The following is a 16,852-nucleotide window of genomic DNA, read 5'->3' as shown; positions in this document are numbered from 1 at the left end:
GCAGGCGCAGCACTTCTCTCGATTGGACTGGAGAAGATGATGGACTGCACCAGTGTCTTGGTACAGCCGCATTTTACGCTCCCGCTGCAATGGTGGTATGAGGGTTTGTAAATTGTCCCTGTAGCGCAGATCGAGGAGGGTGTACACCCAATAATCAGCCGTGGTAAGAATGTGGGCGATGCGGTGGTCGTTTCTCAGGCACTGCAGCATGAAATCAATCATGTGCTACAGACTGCCAACTGGCCAAGAAACGCTGCCCCCTGCTTGAGGCGTGATGTCTGCCTGCTCTGCATCACCCCACCCTCGCTCTACATACTGACTACTGGAGATTTGTGTAACTCCCTCCTCTGGAAAGATGTCTTCCTCCTCCATTGACTCCTCCTCATCCTCCTCATAAAATGTCCACTGCCTAGGCCTTTGTGAGGAACCACGTCGCGCAGACTGTCCAGAAGCCGATGGCATTTCTGACTCCTCATCCTCAACCTCTTCCACCACCTCATCCCTTAACTCTTTCAGTGTTCTTTCAAGCAGGCAGATAAGGGGGACAGTCATGCTGACTAGTGCATCATCTGCACTCGCCATCTGCGTGGATTCATCGAAGGCACGCAAAATCTGGCAGATGCCCTTCATAGTGGCCCACTCAGTGGTTGTGAAGTCTGAACGGCGTGCACTGCGACTTTTTTGCACCTGATGCAGCTGGTACTCCAATACTGCTGGCTGCTGCTCACACAACCGCTCCAACATATGTAACATTGAATTCCACCTGGTGGGGAGGTCACATATGATGCGATGTTCCGGAAGACGGAATCGGCGCTGCAGAGTTGCAATGCGCGATCTGGCCATGCTGGAACGCTGTAAGTGAGCACATTCAAGGCGGACCTTGTGCAGCAGTGCATCAAGATCTGGATAGTCCCTCAGAAAACTCTGCACAACCAAGTTGAGCACATGTGCCAGAAATGGGATGTGAGTGAGGTTGCCAAGGCCCAGAGCTGCCACCAGATTTTGGCCATTGTCTCACACGACCATGCCTGGCTGGAGATTCGCTGGCACAAACCACACGTCGCTCTCCTGATTGATGGCATTCCAGAGCTCCTGCACTGTGTGGCTTTGATTCCCCAAAGAAATTAATTTAAGTACGGCCTGTTGACGTTTGGCCGTTTGGGTCAAGGTGGAGGTAGACCGTAACGGCTCCTGCAGCGATGATTATGAGGAACTGGAGTATGAGAAGGAGTCAATGTGCACAGACTGGATTCCTGCAATCCTTGGCGTTGGCAGTACACGTACAGCGCCACTCGCAAGATCTGTACCCGGCTCCACAACATTGACCCAATGGGCAGTGAGGGAAAGATATCGTCCCTGTCCATGGTGACTGGTCCACGCATCGGTGGTGAGGTGGACCTTGCTACTAACAGCGTTTAGTAGCGCATGTTTAATGTTTCCCTCCACATGCTTTTGCAGGACAGGGAAGGCTTGCCTGCTGAAATAAAAGCGGTTGGGCACATTTTATTGTAGGACTGCCAATGCCATCAAGTTACAGAAGCTGTCAGTCTCCACCAGCCTGAATGAGAGCAATTCAAGGGACAGAAGTTTTGCAATACCTGCATCCAGAGCCTGTGCTCGTGGGTGGTTTGCCGAGAATGGCCACCTTTTCTCCCATACCTGTGCTACTGATGGCTGTAGACTAGGCTGGGAGTGTGAGGATGACTGGGAACGTGGTGCTGTGGGTGGAATTACACTGGGTCTCTGGACAACGGTGCCAGAGGTTCTTCCATGGCGATCCTGTGAGGAAGCCGAACCAGCAGTGTGTGAGCTGGAGGAAGAGGTTCCAACACGAGCTGAAGAGGTGGTAGGTGCCGCTGTAGGGTGGCCTAGGTCTTCAGTGTGTTTTTGAAACTCCACTGCGTGCTTGGTCCGCACATGTTTCCACATATTTGAGGTTGCTGACATTTCTCCCTCGTTTGATTTTCTGACTACACAGCAAATGTCATCTGCAACTGTGTCAAAAAAGAACCAGGCACTGCAAGTCTTGGGAGCACCCGCTTTGGCTTTTGGAAGAGGCATGCTCCTAACGGGTGCAAAAGTGGAGGCTACAGGCACCGCAGTCTTCCCCCTCCCTCTCCCGGCCGTTCGGGGAATCTCTTCCTCAGAGCTGCTTCCAGCATCTTGCTGTTCCTCATGCCATGATGGGTCGAGGACCTCATCATCTACACTACCCTCGTCCACCAACTGCTTCTCCTGGGTAGTCTCGGCAGCACAGTACGCACCAGAAAGTGGCACCGGAGTCTCATCATCAGATGCGTACTGAGAAGTGGTAACCGGAGGCACTGTCGCACCCGCCTCTTCTGATTCAGAGAGACAAAGCTGTTGGCATCACTGCATACAGCCTCTTCTTCTGATTCTGGAATGCTGCTTGGCTGGCCCCCTGTTTCCAAGCCAAGAGATTCAGAGAACAGAAGTAGAGATGGCTCCTGTCTTGGGCTCTCTGACTGCCTGGGCAATTTGGCAGGTGATGAAGAGACAGATGGTTGCTCTACAGTGCTCTGTGTCTGAGAGGATGTGGCACTAATTGAAGTCGATGTGTTAGCTGCCATCCATCCGACAATGGCTTCAATTTGTTCATCCCGCAGCAGTGGGGTACAGCGAGCTCCTACAAAGCTGCGCATGAAGATCTGCTCCCTGCTAAAACTGGGGGATGATGAGTCACCGATGCCCGCAGCAGGCGTAGAATCCCCACGTCCTCTCCCTGCTCCACGCCCACGCCCACATGCCTTACTCCCTGCATTCTTCATCGTGATAGACTGATAAAGATAGGCAGAAAAGTACTAAGGGCTTATTGTGCTTTTTCCTGAACAGCTGCTAACAGGTATAAGAAACACTTATTTTATGAAGTGTGGACTACACTTTTTTATGAGCTTATGTGGCCTAAACAACAGTAAAGTGGAGTGTTTGGTGAACTTTGGGTTTGTTTCGCAGAACAGACACTACAGAGTGAGCGCTGTACTCACACACAGACAGACAGCTGTGAACGGCGCTGCAAGGCCAAGAAAAGCTCCTCTATCTAATCCTATATAGCGTTTTTCCACAATCTAGTGGGATATGGATGGAAAGACACTAATAGGATATTTTTGAAAAAATGTGCAGCTAGCTGCTGTACTAAGTGCACTTTAGAACAATGGATTCAGCTGTATGAGGCAGTGACGCACCTTGAGCTGACCACAACCGGCTGTGGCTGCGGACAGACTACAAAGCGAGCTGCACTCACACACAGACCGTGCAGACAACTGAGAATGGCGCTGCAAGGCCAAGAAAAGTGCCTCTATCTAATCCTATATAGTGTTTTTCCACAATCTAGCGGTATACGGATGGAAAGACACTAATAGGATATTATTGAAAAAATGTGCAGCTGGCTGCACTAATTGCAATTTAGGACAATGGTGTTATGATGCGGTGGTTTAGGAGCAACATGGAACGAGCTCTGAAGGAAGTGGTAACTGTACTGACCGCAGTCCCTAAGCTCAACACAACACTAGAAGTAGCCGTGGGGTGCTCCTAACTTTCCCTAGGCACCTCGTCACCGCCTAAGAGCTAACTACCCCTAAAGATAGAAGCAGGAAAACTATCTTGCCTCAGAGAAAATCCCCAAAGGATAGATTAGCCCCCCACAAATAATGACTGTGAGTGGAGAGGGAAAAGACATACACAGAATGAAACCAGGATGAGCACAGGAGGCCAGTCTAACTTGATAGATAGGACAGGATGGAATACTGTGCGGTCAGTATAAAACACTGCAAAAATCCACGCAGAGTTTACTAAAAATCTCCAGGACGATATCCTGAGACACAAAAATACACAGAGAAAATGGGAGACGTTTATTAGCATCCTGGATAGGACCTGTGCACAGTACATACCGTATGGGAATAAACATATTAGAAATAGGAGGAAACCAATATGGCTAAATAGAGCTGTAAGGGGCGCAATAAGGGACAAAAAGAAAGCATTTAGAGAATTAAAGGAAGTAGGTAGTGAGGAGGCATTAAATAAATACAGAAAATTAAATAAATTCTGTAAAAAGCAAATCAAGGCAGCAAAGATTGAGACAGAGAGACTCATTGCCAGAGAGAGTAAAAATAATCCTAAAATATTCTTTAACTACATAAATAGTAAGAAACTAAAAAATGATAGTGTTGGCCCCCTTAAAAATAGTCTGGGTGAGATGGTGGATGAGGATGAGGAAAAAGCCAATATGCTAAATGACTTTTTTTCATCAGTATTTACACAAGAAAATCCCATGGCAGACAAAATGTCTAGTGATAAAAATTCACAATTAAATGTCACCTGCTTAACCCAGCAGGAAGTGCGGTGGCGTCTAAAAATCACTAAAATTGACAAATCTCCGGGCCCGGATGGGATACACCCTCGAGTACTGCAGGAATTAAGTACAGTCATTGATAGACCATTATTTTTAATCTTTAAAGACTCCATAATAACAGGGTCTGTGCCACAGGACTGGCGTATAGCAAATGTGGTGCCAATATTCAAAAAGGGAACAAAAACTGAACTCGGAAACTATAGGCCAGTAAGCTTAACCACTACTGTGGGTAAAATCCTGGAGGGCATTCTAAGGGACGCTATACTGGAGTATCTGAAGAGGAATAACCTCATGACCCAGTATCAGCACGGGTTTACTAGGGACCGTTCATGTCAGACTAATTTGATCAGTTTCTATGAAGAGGTAAGTTCCGGATTGGACCAAGGGAACCCAGTGGATGTAGTGTATATGGACTTTTCAAAAGCTTTTGATACGGTGCCACACAAAAGGTTGATACATAAAATGAGAATAATGGGGATAGGGGAAAATATGTGCAAGTGGGTTGAGAGCTGGCTCAGGGATAGGAAACAAAGGGTGGTTATTAATGGAGCACACTCGGACTGGGTAGCGGTTAGCAGTGGGGTACCACAGGGGTCAGTATTGGGCCCTCTTCTTTTTAACATATTTATTAATGACCTTGTAGGGGGCATTCAGAGTAGAATTTCAATATTTGCAGATGACACTAAACTCTGCAGGGTAATCAATACAGAGGAGGACAATTTTATATTACAGGATGATTTATGTAAACTAGAAGCTTGGGCTGATAAATGGCAAATGAGCTTTAATGGGGATAAATGTAAGGTCATGCACTTGGGTAGAAGTAATAAGATGTATAATTATGTGCTTAATTCTAAAACTCTGGGCAAAACCGTCAATGAAAAAGACCTGGGTGTATGGGTGGATGACAAACTTAAATTCAGTGGCCAGTGTCAGGCAGCTGCTACAAAGGCAAATAAAATAATGGGATGCATTAAAAGAGGCATAGATGCTCATGAGGAGAATATAATTTTACCTCTATACAAGTCACTAGTTCGACCACACTTAGAATACTGTGCACAGTTCTGGTCTCCGGTGTATAAGAAAGACATAGCTGAACTGGAGCGGGTGCAGAGAAGAGCTACCAAGGTTATTAGAGGACTGGGGGGTCTGCAATACCAAGATAGGTTATTACACTTGGGGCTATTTAGTTTGGAAAAACGAAGACTAAGGGGTGATCTCATTTTAATGTATAAATATATGAGGGGACAGTACAAAGACCTTTCTGATGATCTTTTTAATCATAGACCTGAAACAGGGACAAGGGGGCATCCTCTGCGGTTGGAGGAAAAAAGGTTTAAGCATAATAACAGACACGGATTCTTTACTGTAAGAGCAGTGAGACTATGGAACTCTCTGCCATGTGATGTTGTAATGAGTGATTCATTACTTAAATTTAAGAGGGGACTGGATACCTTTCTGGAAAAGTATAATGTTACAGGGTATATACACTAGATTCCTTGATAGGGCGTTGATCCAGGGAACTAGTCTGATTGCCGTATGTGGAGTCGGGAAGGAATTTTTTTCCCCAATGTGGAGCTTACTCTTTGCACATGGGTTTTTTTTGCCTTCCTCTGGATCAACATGTTAGGGCATGTTAGGTTAGGCTATGGGTTGAACTAGATGGACATATAGTCTTCCTTCAACCTTAATAACTATGTAACTATGTAACTATGTAACACCTGACTAAAGGTATGGAGGGTAAATCTGCTTCCCAGAGCTTCCAGCAAGACAGAATTAATTCATACTGATAACGCTGGACAAACATAGAAGCACAGAACGGATAAGTCCACAAACTGTGAATAGAAAAGAGCAAGCAAAAACTTAGCTTTGCTGAACTGGTCAGGATAACAGGGAACTCCAAAGAGATGTGAATCCAACCAGGAACCATTTACAAGTGGCACTGGCTGAAGGACAGAGCCAGGCATAAATAGCCAAGCAGAAAAGACGATCAGTGGAAGCAGCTGAAGACAGCTAACTCCAAGGAGCAGCCATACAACTAGAAACCACAAGAGGGAGCCCAAGGGCAGAACTCACAAAAGTGCCACTTACAACCACCGGAGGGAGCCCAAGAGCGGAATTCACAACAGTACCCCCCCCTTGAGGAGGGGTCACCGAACCCTCACCAGAGCCCCCAGGCCAATCAGGATGAGCCAAGTGAAAAGCACGAACCAAATTGGTGGCATGGACATCGGAGGCAACAACCCAAGAATTATCCTCCTGACCATAACCCTTCCACTTGACAAGATACTGAAGCCTCCGCCTCGAAAAATGAGAATCCAAAATCTTCTCGACCTCATATTCCAACTCTCCCTCAACCAACACCGGGGTAGGAGGGTCAACCGAGGGAACAACGGGGACCACATATCTCCGCAACAAAGATCTATGGAAAACATTATGAATGGCAAAAGAGGCTGGAAGAGCCAAACGAAAAGACACCGGATTAATAATTTCAGAAATTTTATAAGGACCAATAAACCGAGGCTTAAACTTAGGGGACAAAACCTTCATAGGAACATGACGAGAAGACAACCAAACCAAATCCCCCACACGAAGCCGGGGACCAACACCCCGACGGCGGTTAGCAAAACGTTGAGCCCTTTCCTGAGACAACGTCAAATTGTCCACCACATGAGTCCAAATCTGCTGCAGCCTGTCCACCACAGAGTCAACACCAGGACAATCAGAAGGCTCAACCTGCCCAGAAGAAAAGCGAGGATGAAAACCAAAATTACAAAAGAAAGGTGAAACCAAAGTAGCCGAACTAGCCCGATTATTAAGGGCAAACTCAGCCAACGGCAAGAAAGACACCCAATCATCCTGATCAGCAGACACAAAGCATCTCAAATAGGTCTCCAAGGTCTGATTAGTTTGCTCAGTTTGGCCATTAGTCTGAGGATGAAACGCCGAAGAAAAAGACAAATCAATGCCCATCCTAGCACAAAAGGCCCGCCAAAATCTAGAGACAAACTGAGAACCTCTGTCAGACACAATATTCTCCGGAATGCCATGCAAACGAACCACATGCTGAAAAAACAATGGAACCAGATCTGAGGAGGAAGGCAACTTAGGCAAAGGTACCAGATGGACCATTTTAGAGAACCGGTCACAAACAACCCAGATAACAGACATCTTCTGGGAAACAGGAAGATCCGAAATAAAATCCATGGAAATATGCGTCCAGGGCCTCTCAGGGACCGGCAAAGGCAAAAGCAACCCACTAGCGCGGGAACAGCAAGGCTTGGCCCGGGCGCAAGTCCCACAGGACTGCACAAAAGCACGCACATCGCGCGACAAGGAAGACCACCAAAAGGACCTAGCAACCAAATCTCTGGTACCAAAAATCCCAGGATGACCAGCCAACACTGAACAATGAACCTCAGAAATCACCTTACTCGTCCATCTATCAGGAACAAACAGCTTCCCCACAGGACAGCGGTCAGGCCTATCAGCCTGAAATTCCTGAAGCACCCGCCGCAAATCAGGGGAGATGGCAGAAAGAATCACCCCTTCCTTAAGAATGCCAACCGGCTCAAGGACTCCAGGAGAATCAGGCGAAAAACTCCTAGAGAGGGCATCAGCCTTAACATTCTTAGATCCCGGAAGATATGAGACCACAAAATCAAAACGGGAGAAAAACAGAGACCATCGAGCCTGTCTAGGATTCAGCCGCTTGGCCGACTCGAGGTAAACCAGATTCTTATGATCAGTCAAGACCACAACGCGGTGCTTAGCTCCCTCAAGCCAATGTCGCCACTCCTCAAACGCCCACTTCATAGCCAACAACTCTCAATTGCCGACATCATAATTGCGTTCCGCAGGCGAAAACTTTCTGGAAAAAAAGGCACACGGTTTCATCAAAGAACCATCAGACTCCCTTTGAGACAAAACGGCCCCTGCCCCAATCTCAGAAGCGTCGACCTCAACCTGAAAAGGAAGAGAAACATCCGGCTGACGCAACACAGGGGCAGAAGTAAATCGGCGTTTAAGCTCCTGAAAGGCCTCAACAGCCGCAGAGGACCAATTCGTCACATCAGCGCCTTTCTTCATCAAATCAGTAAGGGGCTTAACCACACTGGAAAAGTTGGCAATGAAACGGCGATAGAAATTAGCAAAGCCCAAAAATTTTTGAAGGCCCTTCACAGATGTGGGTTGAATCCAGTCATGAATAGCTTGAACCTTAACAGGATCCATTTCTATAGACGAGGGAGAAAAAATAAAACCCAAAAAAGAGACCTTCTGAACTCCGAATAGGCACTTAGACCCCTTCACAAACAAAGCATTATCACGAAGGATCTGGAACACCATCCTGACCTGCTGCACATGAGACTCCCAATCATCGGAAAAAATCAAAATATCATCCAAATATACGACCATGAATTTATCAAGATAATTGCTGAAAATATCATGCATGAAAGACTGGAACACAGATGGAGCCCAAATGGCATCACAAGGTATTCAAAATGGCCTTCGGGTGTATTAAATGCAGTTTTCCATTCGTCACCCTATTTAATACGAACAAGATTATATGCCCCTCGGAGGTCAATCTTAGTAAACCAACTAGCCCTTTTAATCTGAGCAAACAAATCAGTAAGCAGAGGCAAGGGGTATTGGAATTTAACCGTGATCTTATTAAGAAGACGATAATCAATACAGGGTCTCAAGGAGCCATCCTTCTTAGCAACAAAAAAGAAACCCGCTCCCAATGGTGACGAAGAGGGCCGAATATGCCCCTTCTCCAAAGACTCCTTAACATTACTCTGCATGGCGGCATGCTCTGGCACAGACAGATTGAAAAGTCGGCCCTTAGGGAACTTGCAACCAGGAATCAAGTTAATAGCACAATCACAGTCTCCCTGTGTGGTGGAAGGGAACTGGACTTGGGCTCATCAAATACATCCTGGAAATCCGACAAAAACTCAGGGACCTCAGAAGAGGGGGAAGAGGAAATTGACATCAAAGGAACGTCACTATGTACCCCTTGACAACCCCAACTAGTCACAGTCATAGTTTTCCAATCCAGCACCGGATTATGTTATCAAGCTTGAGGAGGCTAATTTGCATATTCCAGGTGCCTTCTGGGAAAGCGATGAGTCTCCCTAAGCTAGAAGATCGTTGGGTACAGCCGGGACCAGCTGCTTGGAAAGAATCATCAAACCAGGGATTCAAGCTTGAGGAGGCTAATTTGCATATTCCAGGTGCCTTCTGGGAAAGCGAAGAGTCTCCCTAAGCTAGAAGATCGTTGGGTACAGCCGGGACCAGCTGCTTGGAAAGAATCATCAAACCAGGGATTCAAGCTTGAGGAGGCTAATTTGCATATTCCAGGTGCCTTCTGGGAAAGCGAAGAGTCTCCCTAAGCTAGAAGATCGTTGGGTACAGCCGGGACCAGCTGCTTGGAAAGAATCACCAAGAATTTTTGCCTGTAGGACATTATTGCAAGAGAGCTTGGCTGAGTAGATTACACAAGAAGGAAAACACACAGCAAGTCAGCAGGATCTAGGAGCAACATGGCAGATGTGACAACCTACATGGTGAGCTGCAGCATGTGCTACATGTTCACAGATCGACCAGAAGAAGAATTAAATTTCACCTGTCAGAAGTGTAGACTAGTGGCCCTTTTAGAAGAAAAGGTGCGGGGTCTGGAAGAAAGAATAGCAACCTTGAAACTCATCAAAGAGAATGAAGACTTTCTAGACAGAACAGAAGCATCTCTACTGGTCACAGAAGGTGAAAAAAGTGTCAGAGAACCTCCAAAAGCAGATGAGTGGAAGCATGTGACCAAAAGAAGCAAGAAGACCATGGAGAAATCACCAACCACACAACTGAAGAACCGATATCAAATCTTTGTAGAGGATGAAGATGGCACACCTAAGGATGAAGCAATACCAGCAAGCAAAAAAGAAAAGGGCACACAGCAACAAGTGACAGCAAAAAGTACAGCCAAGAAGCAACGAAGAGTGGTGGTGGTGGGAGACTCACTACTGAGAGGCACAGAAGCAGCCATCTGCAGACCGGACATAACTGCAAGAGAAGTATGCTGCCTTCCAGGTGCGATGATCAAGGATGTGACCGATAGGATACCAAAGCTCTTCAACTCCAAGGACGTCCACCCATTTCTTCTGATACATGTTGGCACCAATGACACGGCAAGGAAGGACCTACCGACAATCTGCAAAGACTTTGAAGAGTTGGGGAAGAAAGTAAAGGAACTGGATGCACAGGTAGTTTTTTCTTCTATCCTTCCAGTAGACGGGCATGGCACCAGGAGATGGAACAGGATCCTTGATGCAAACAACTGGCTAAGACGATGGTGCAGACAACAAGGATTCGGATTCCTGGACCACGGTGTGAATTACTTGTACGATGGACTCCTCGCCAGAGACGGACTACACCTCAACAAACCTGGGAAACACATATTCGCCAGAAGACTCGCTACACTCATCAGGAGGGCGTTAAACTAGAAGAAGAGGGGACGGGAAGAAAAACATTAGACTTGAACAAAGAAGATCCAGGAAAACATACTCAGAAGGGAGGTAAGAACATTTCTAAAACAATCCACAGCGAGGAGATTGGAACAAAACAAAATCCTCTAAACTGCATGCTTGCAAACGCCAGAAGCCTGACAAACAAGATGGAAGAACTAGAAGCAGAAATATCTACAGGTAACTTTGACATAGTGGGAATAACCGAGACATGGTTAGATGAAAGCTATGACTGGGCAGTTAACTTACAGGGTTACAGTCTGTTTAGAAAGGATCGTAAAAATCGGAGAGGAGGAGGGGTTTGTCTCTATGTAAAGTCTTGTCTAAAGTCCACTTTAAGGGAGGATATTAGCGAAGGAAATGAGGATGTCGAGTCCATATGGGTCGAAATTCATGGAGGGAAAAATGGTAACAAAATTCTCATTGGGGTCTGTTACAAACCCCCAAATATAACAGAAACCATGGAAAGTCTACTTCTAAAGCAGATAGATGAAGCTGCAACCCATAATGAGGTCCTGGTTATGGGGGACTTTAACTACCCGGATATTAACTGGGAAACAGAAACCTGTGAAACCCATAAAGGCAACAGGTTTCTGCTAATAACCAAAAAAAATTATCTTTCACAATTGGTGCAGAATCCAACCAGAGGAGCAGCACTTTTAGACCTAATACTATCTAATAGACCTGACAGAATAACAAATCTGCAGGTGGTCGGGCATCTAGGAAATAGCGACCACAATATTGTACAGTTTCACCTGTCTTTCACTAGGGGGACTTGTCAGGGAGTCACAAAAACACTGAACTTTAGGAAGGCAAAGTTTGACCAGCTTAGAGATGCCCTTAATCTGGTAGACTGGGACAATATCCTCAGAACTAATAATACAGATAATAAATGGGAAATGTTTAAGAACATCCTAAATAGGCAGTGTAAGCGGTTTATACCTTGTGGGAATAAAAGGACTAGAAATAGGAAAAACCCAATGTGGCTAAACAAAGAAGTAAGACAGGCAATTAACAGTAAAAAGAAAGCATTTGCACTACTAAAGCAGGATGGCACCATTGAAGCTCTAAAAAACTATAGGGAGAAAAATACTTTATCTAAAAAACTAATTAAAGCTGCCAAAAAGGAAACAGAGAAGCACATTGCTAAGGAGAGTAAAACTAATCCCAAACTGTTCTTCAACTATATCAATAGTAAAAGAATAAAAACTGAAAATGTAGGCCCCTTAAAAAATAGTGAGGAAAGAATGGTTGTAGATGACGAGGAAAAAGCTAACATATTAAACACCTTCTTCTCCACGGTATTCACGGTGGAAAATGAAATGCTAGGTGAAATCCCAAGAAACAATGAAAACCCTATATTAAGGGTCACCAATCTAACCCAAGAAGAGGTGCGAAACCGGCTAAATAAGATTAAAATAGATAAATCTCCGGGTCCGGATGGCATACACCCACGAGTACTAAGAGAACTAAGTAATGTAATAGATAAACCATTATTTCTTATTTTTAGGGACTCTATAGCGACAGGGTCTGTTCCGCAGGATTGGCGCATAGCAAATGTGGTGCCAATATTCAAAAAGGGCTCTAAAAGTGAACCTGGAAATTATAGGCCAGTAAGTCTAACCTCTATTGTTGGTAAAATATTTGAAGGGTTTCTGAGGGATGTTATTCTGGATTATCTCAATGAGAATAACTGTTTAACTCCATATCAGCATGGGTTTATGAGAAATCGCTCCTGTCAAACCAATCTAATCAGTTTTTATGAAGAGGTAAGCTATAGGCTGGACCACGGTGAGTCATTGGACGTGGTATATCTCGATTTTTCCAAAGCGTTTGATACCGTGCCGCACAAGAGGTTGGTACACAAAATGAGAATGCTTGGTCTGGGGGAAATTGTGTGTAAATGGGTTAGTAACTGGCTTAGTGATAGAAAGCAGAGGGTGGTTATAAATGGTATAGTCTCTAACTGGGTCGCTGTGACCAGTAAGGTACCGCAGGGGTCAGTATTGGGACCTGTTCTCTTCAACATATTCATTAATGATCTGGTAGAAGGTTTACACAGTAAAATATCGATATTTGCAGATGATACAAAACTATGTAAAGCAGTTAATACAAGAGAAGATAGTATTCTGCTACAGATGGATCTGGATAAGTTGGAAACTTGGGCTGAAAGGTGGCAGATGAGGTTTAACAATGATAAATGTAAGGTTATACACATGGGAAGAAGGAATCAATGTCACCATTACACACTGAATGGGAAACCACTGGGTAAATCTGACAGGGAGAAGGACTTGGGGATCCTAGTTAATGATAAACTTACCTGGAGCAGCCAGTGCCAGGCAGCAGCTGCCAAGGCAAACAGGATCATGGGGTGCATTAAAAGAGGTCTGGATACACATGATGAGAGCATTATACTGCCTCTGTACAAATCCCTAGTTAGACCGCACATGGAGTACTGTGTCCAGTTTTGGGCACCGGTGCTCAGGAAGGATATAATGGAACTAGAGAGAGTACAAAGGAGGGCAACAAAATTAATAAAGGGGATGGGAGAACTACAATACCCAGATAGATTAGCGAAATTAGGATTATTTAGTCTAGAAAATAGACGACTGAGGGGCGATCTAATAACCATGTATAAGTATATAAGGGGACAATACAAATATCTCGCTGAGGATCTGTTTATACCAAGGAAGGTGACGGGCACAAGGGGGCATTCTTTGCGTCTGGAGGAGAGAAGGTTTTTCCACCAACATAGAAGAGGATTCTTTACTGTTAGGGCAGTGAGAATCTGGAATTGCTTGCCTGAGGAGGTGGTGATGGCGAACTCAGTCGAGGGGTTCAAGAGAGGCCTGGATGTCTTCCTGGAGCAGAACAATATTGTATCATACAATTACGGTAGGTTCTGTAGAAGGACGTAGATCTGGGGATTTATTATGATGGAATATAGGCTGAACTGGATGGACAAATGTCTTTTTTCGGCCTTACTAACTATGTTACTATGTTGCTATGTTACTATGTTCCTGTAACCATGGAAAACCCAGTACAACAACATCATGCAGGTTATGCAACACCAGAAAACGGCAATCTTCCTGATGTGCTGGGGCCGTGTACATAGTCATCTGCCATATGGTGCACAGCTTTGCGCTCGCGCAGACGCCGATCAATCTGAATAGCTAGAGACATAGATTCGCTCAAACCGGCAGGCGCAGGAAAGCCCACCATAACATCTTTAAGGGCTTCAGAAAGACCTTTTCTGAAAATAGCAGCCAGAGCCTCCTCATTCCATTTAGTGAGCACAGACCATTTTCTAAATTTCTGGCAGTATAATTCTGCCGCTTCCTGACCTTGACACAAGGCCAACAGGGTTTTTTCTGCATGATCCACAGAATTAGGTTAGTCATACAATAATCCGAGCGCTTGAAAAAATGCGTCTACATTCAATAATGCCGGATCCCCTGTTTCAAGAGAAAAGGCCCAGTCTTGAGGGTCACCATGCAGCAAGGATATGATGATTTTTACTTGCTGAATGGGATCACCTGAAGAACGGGGTTTCAAAGCAAAAAACAATTTGCAGTTATTTTTAAAGTTCAAAAACTTGGATCAGTCCCCAAAAAACAAATCAGGAGTAGGAATTCTAGGCTCTAAAGCCGGAGTCTGGACAACGTAGTCCTGGATACTCTGTACTGTTGCAGCAAGTTGATCCACATGAGAAAACAAATCCTGAACATCCATGCCAGAGCATATATCCTGAACCACCCAGATATCAAGAGGAAAAAAAGACAAACCAGAGCACAGAAAAAAAAATGGCTCAGAACTTTCTTTTCCTTCTTTTGAGATGCATTTAATTCATTTGTGGCCACTTGTACTGTTATGATGCGGTGGTTTAGGAGCAACATGGAACGAGCTCTGAAGGAAGTGGTAACTGTACTGACCGCAGTCCCTAAGCTCAACACAACACTAGAAGTAGCTGTGGGGTGCTCCTAACACTCCCTAGGCACCTCGTCACCGCCTAAGAGCTAACTACCCCTAAAGATAGAAGCAGGAAAACTATCTTGCCTCAGAGAAAATCCCCAAAGGATAGATTAGCCCCCCACAAATAATGACTGTGAGTGGAGAGGGAAAAGACATACACAGAATGAAACCAGGATGAGCACAGAAGGCCAGTCTAACTTGATAGATAGGACAGGATGGAATACTGTGCGGTCAGTATAAAACACTACAAAAATCCACGCAGAGTTTACTAAAAATCTCCACACCTGACTAAAGGTGTGGAGGGTAAATCTGCTTCCCAGAGCTTCCAGCAAGACAGAATTAATTCATACTGATAACGCTGGACAAACATAGAAGCACAGAACGGATAAGTCCACAAACTGTGAACAGAAAAGAGCAAGCAAAAACTTAGCTTTGCTGAACTGGTCAGGATAACAGGGAACTCCAAAGAGATGTGAATCCAACCAGGAACCATTTACAAGTGGCACTGGCTGAAGGACAGAGCCAGGCATAAATAGCCGAGCAGAAAAGACGATCAGTGGAAGCAGCTGAAGACAGCTAACTCCAAGGAGCAGCCATACCACTAGAAACCACAAGAGGGAGCCCATGAGCAGAACTCACAAAAGTGCCACTTACAACCACCGGAGGGAGCCCAAGAGCGGAATTCACAACAAATGGATTCAGCAGTATGAGGCAGTGATGCACCCTGAGCTGACCACAACCGGCTGTGGCTGCCGACAGACTACAAAGCGAGCTGCACTCACACAGACTGTGCAGACTGCTGAGAACGGCGCTGCAAGGCCAAAAAAAGCACCTCTATCTAATCCTATATAGTGTTTTTCCACAATCTAGCAGGATACAGATGGAAAGCCACTAATATAGGATATATAGGATAGGATATATAATATAGGATATATTTGAAAAAATGTGCAGCAGGCTGCACTAATTGCAAAAAAGGACAATGGATTGAGCAGTATGAGGCAGTGACGCACCCTGAGCTGACCACGACCGGCTTTGGCTGTGGACAGACAACAGAGCGAGCTGCACTCACACACACAGACCTTGCAGACAGCTGTGAACAGCGCTGCAAGGCAAAAGCAAGGTTCTCACACAGCGGTTGCTAAATTAGCCTGGCTAAAGCACAATGAAGCAAATCGCTATCTCTAAACTGGCCCTCAGTCAGAACACAGCATCCTGTCCCTAACTGAATTCACAGCAGAGTGAGCCCAAAATGGCAGTGGCAACTTTTATAAGGCATTGTGACATCATTTCGGCAGCCAATCCCAGCCATGCCAGTAGTTACATGGTACCATGCAGAACAGGATGTGCCCACACTTCAAATCATTCCTCATTGGCTGATTTAAATAAAACCGGGAGTTTGCATGATGGGAATTTCCGATTCCGGTTTCCGATATACTGAAAGTATCGGAACTCGGCATGGGAATTGCGATACCGCAAATATCGGCCGATACTGAACACTAGGGTTGAGCGACTTTTAGTTTTTTAGGGTCGAAAGTCGAGTCGAGTGGAATCGGCCGATTATCACGAAAAGTCGTGGATCGACTGAAACACGAAACCCAATGCATGTCAATGGGGGAGCATAGTCGGCAGTGAGTGGAGGCCAGGAAAACACCTACAGTGCCCATTTTAATGGAAAAAACATCCATTCTTGTTACTGAAGCTTGTCAATCTTAATTTACCTTATAATAATAGTAAGGCATTGAAAATTGGGGGTCATTTGGCTAAAGTTGTGGGGGGTAGGGCTGGTTCAAGTATTTAGTGGGCCCAGGAAATCTGGAACACGTCACGGCAGTGGAGCAGGGAGAGGTAAGTATTTAAACTTTGCAAGTGCTGTGATCCTGAGCAAGCAGGGGGGGCCCACTCGTTGGCATTGGCACTGGCACAGGGCCCCTCAAAGTACGGCGGTGTGTTTGCACGGCGGGGGCGCCTCCCACCGGCAGCGACACTTTTGCGT

This window comes from Ranitomeya imitator, chromosome 4 (assembly GCF_032444005.1).
Source record: "Ranitomeya imitator isolate aRanImi1 chromosome 4, aRanImi1.pri, whole genome shotgun sequence".
NCBI lineage: Eukaryota > Metazoa > Chordata > Amphibia > Anura > Dendrobatidae > Ranitomeya > Ranitomeya imitator.
Note: the sequence above shows the minus strand (reverse complement) of the source record.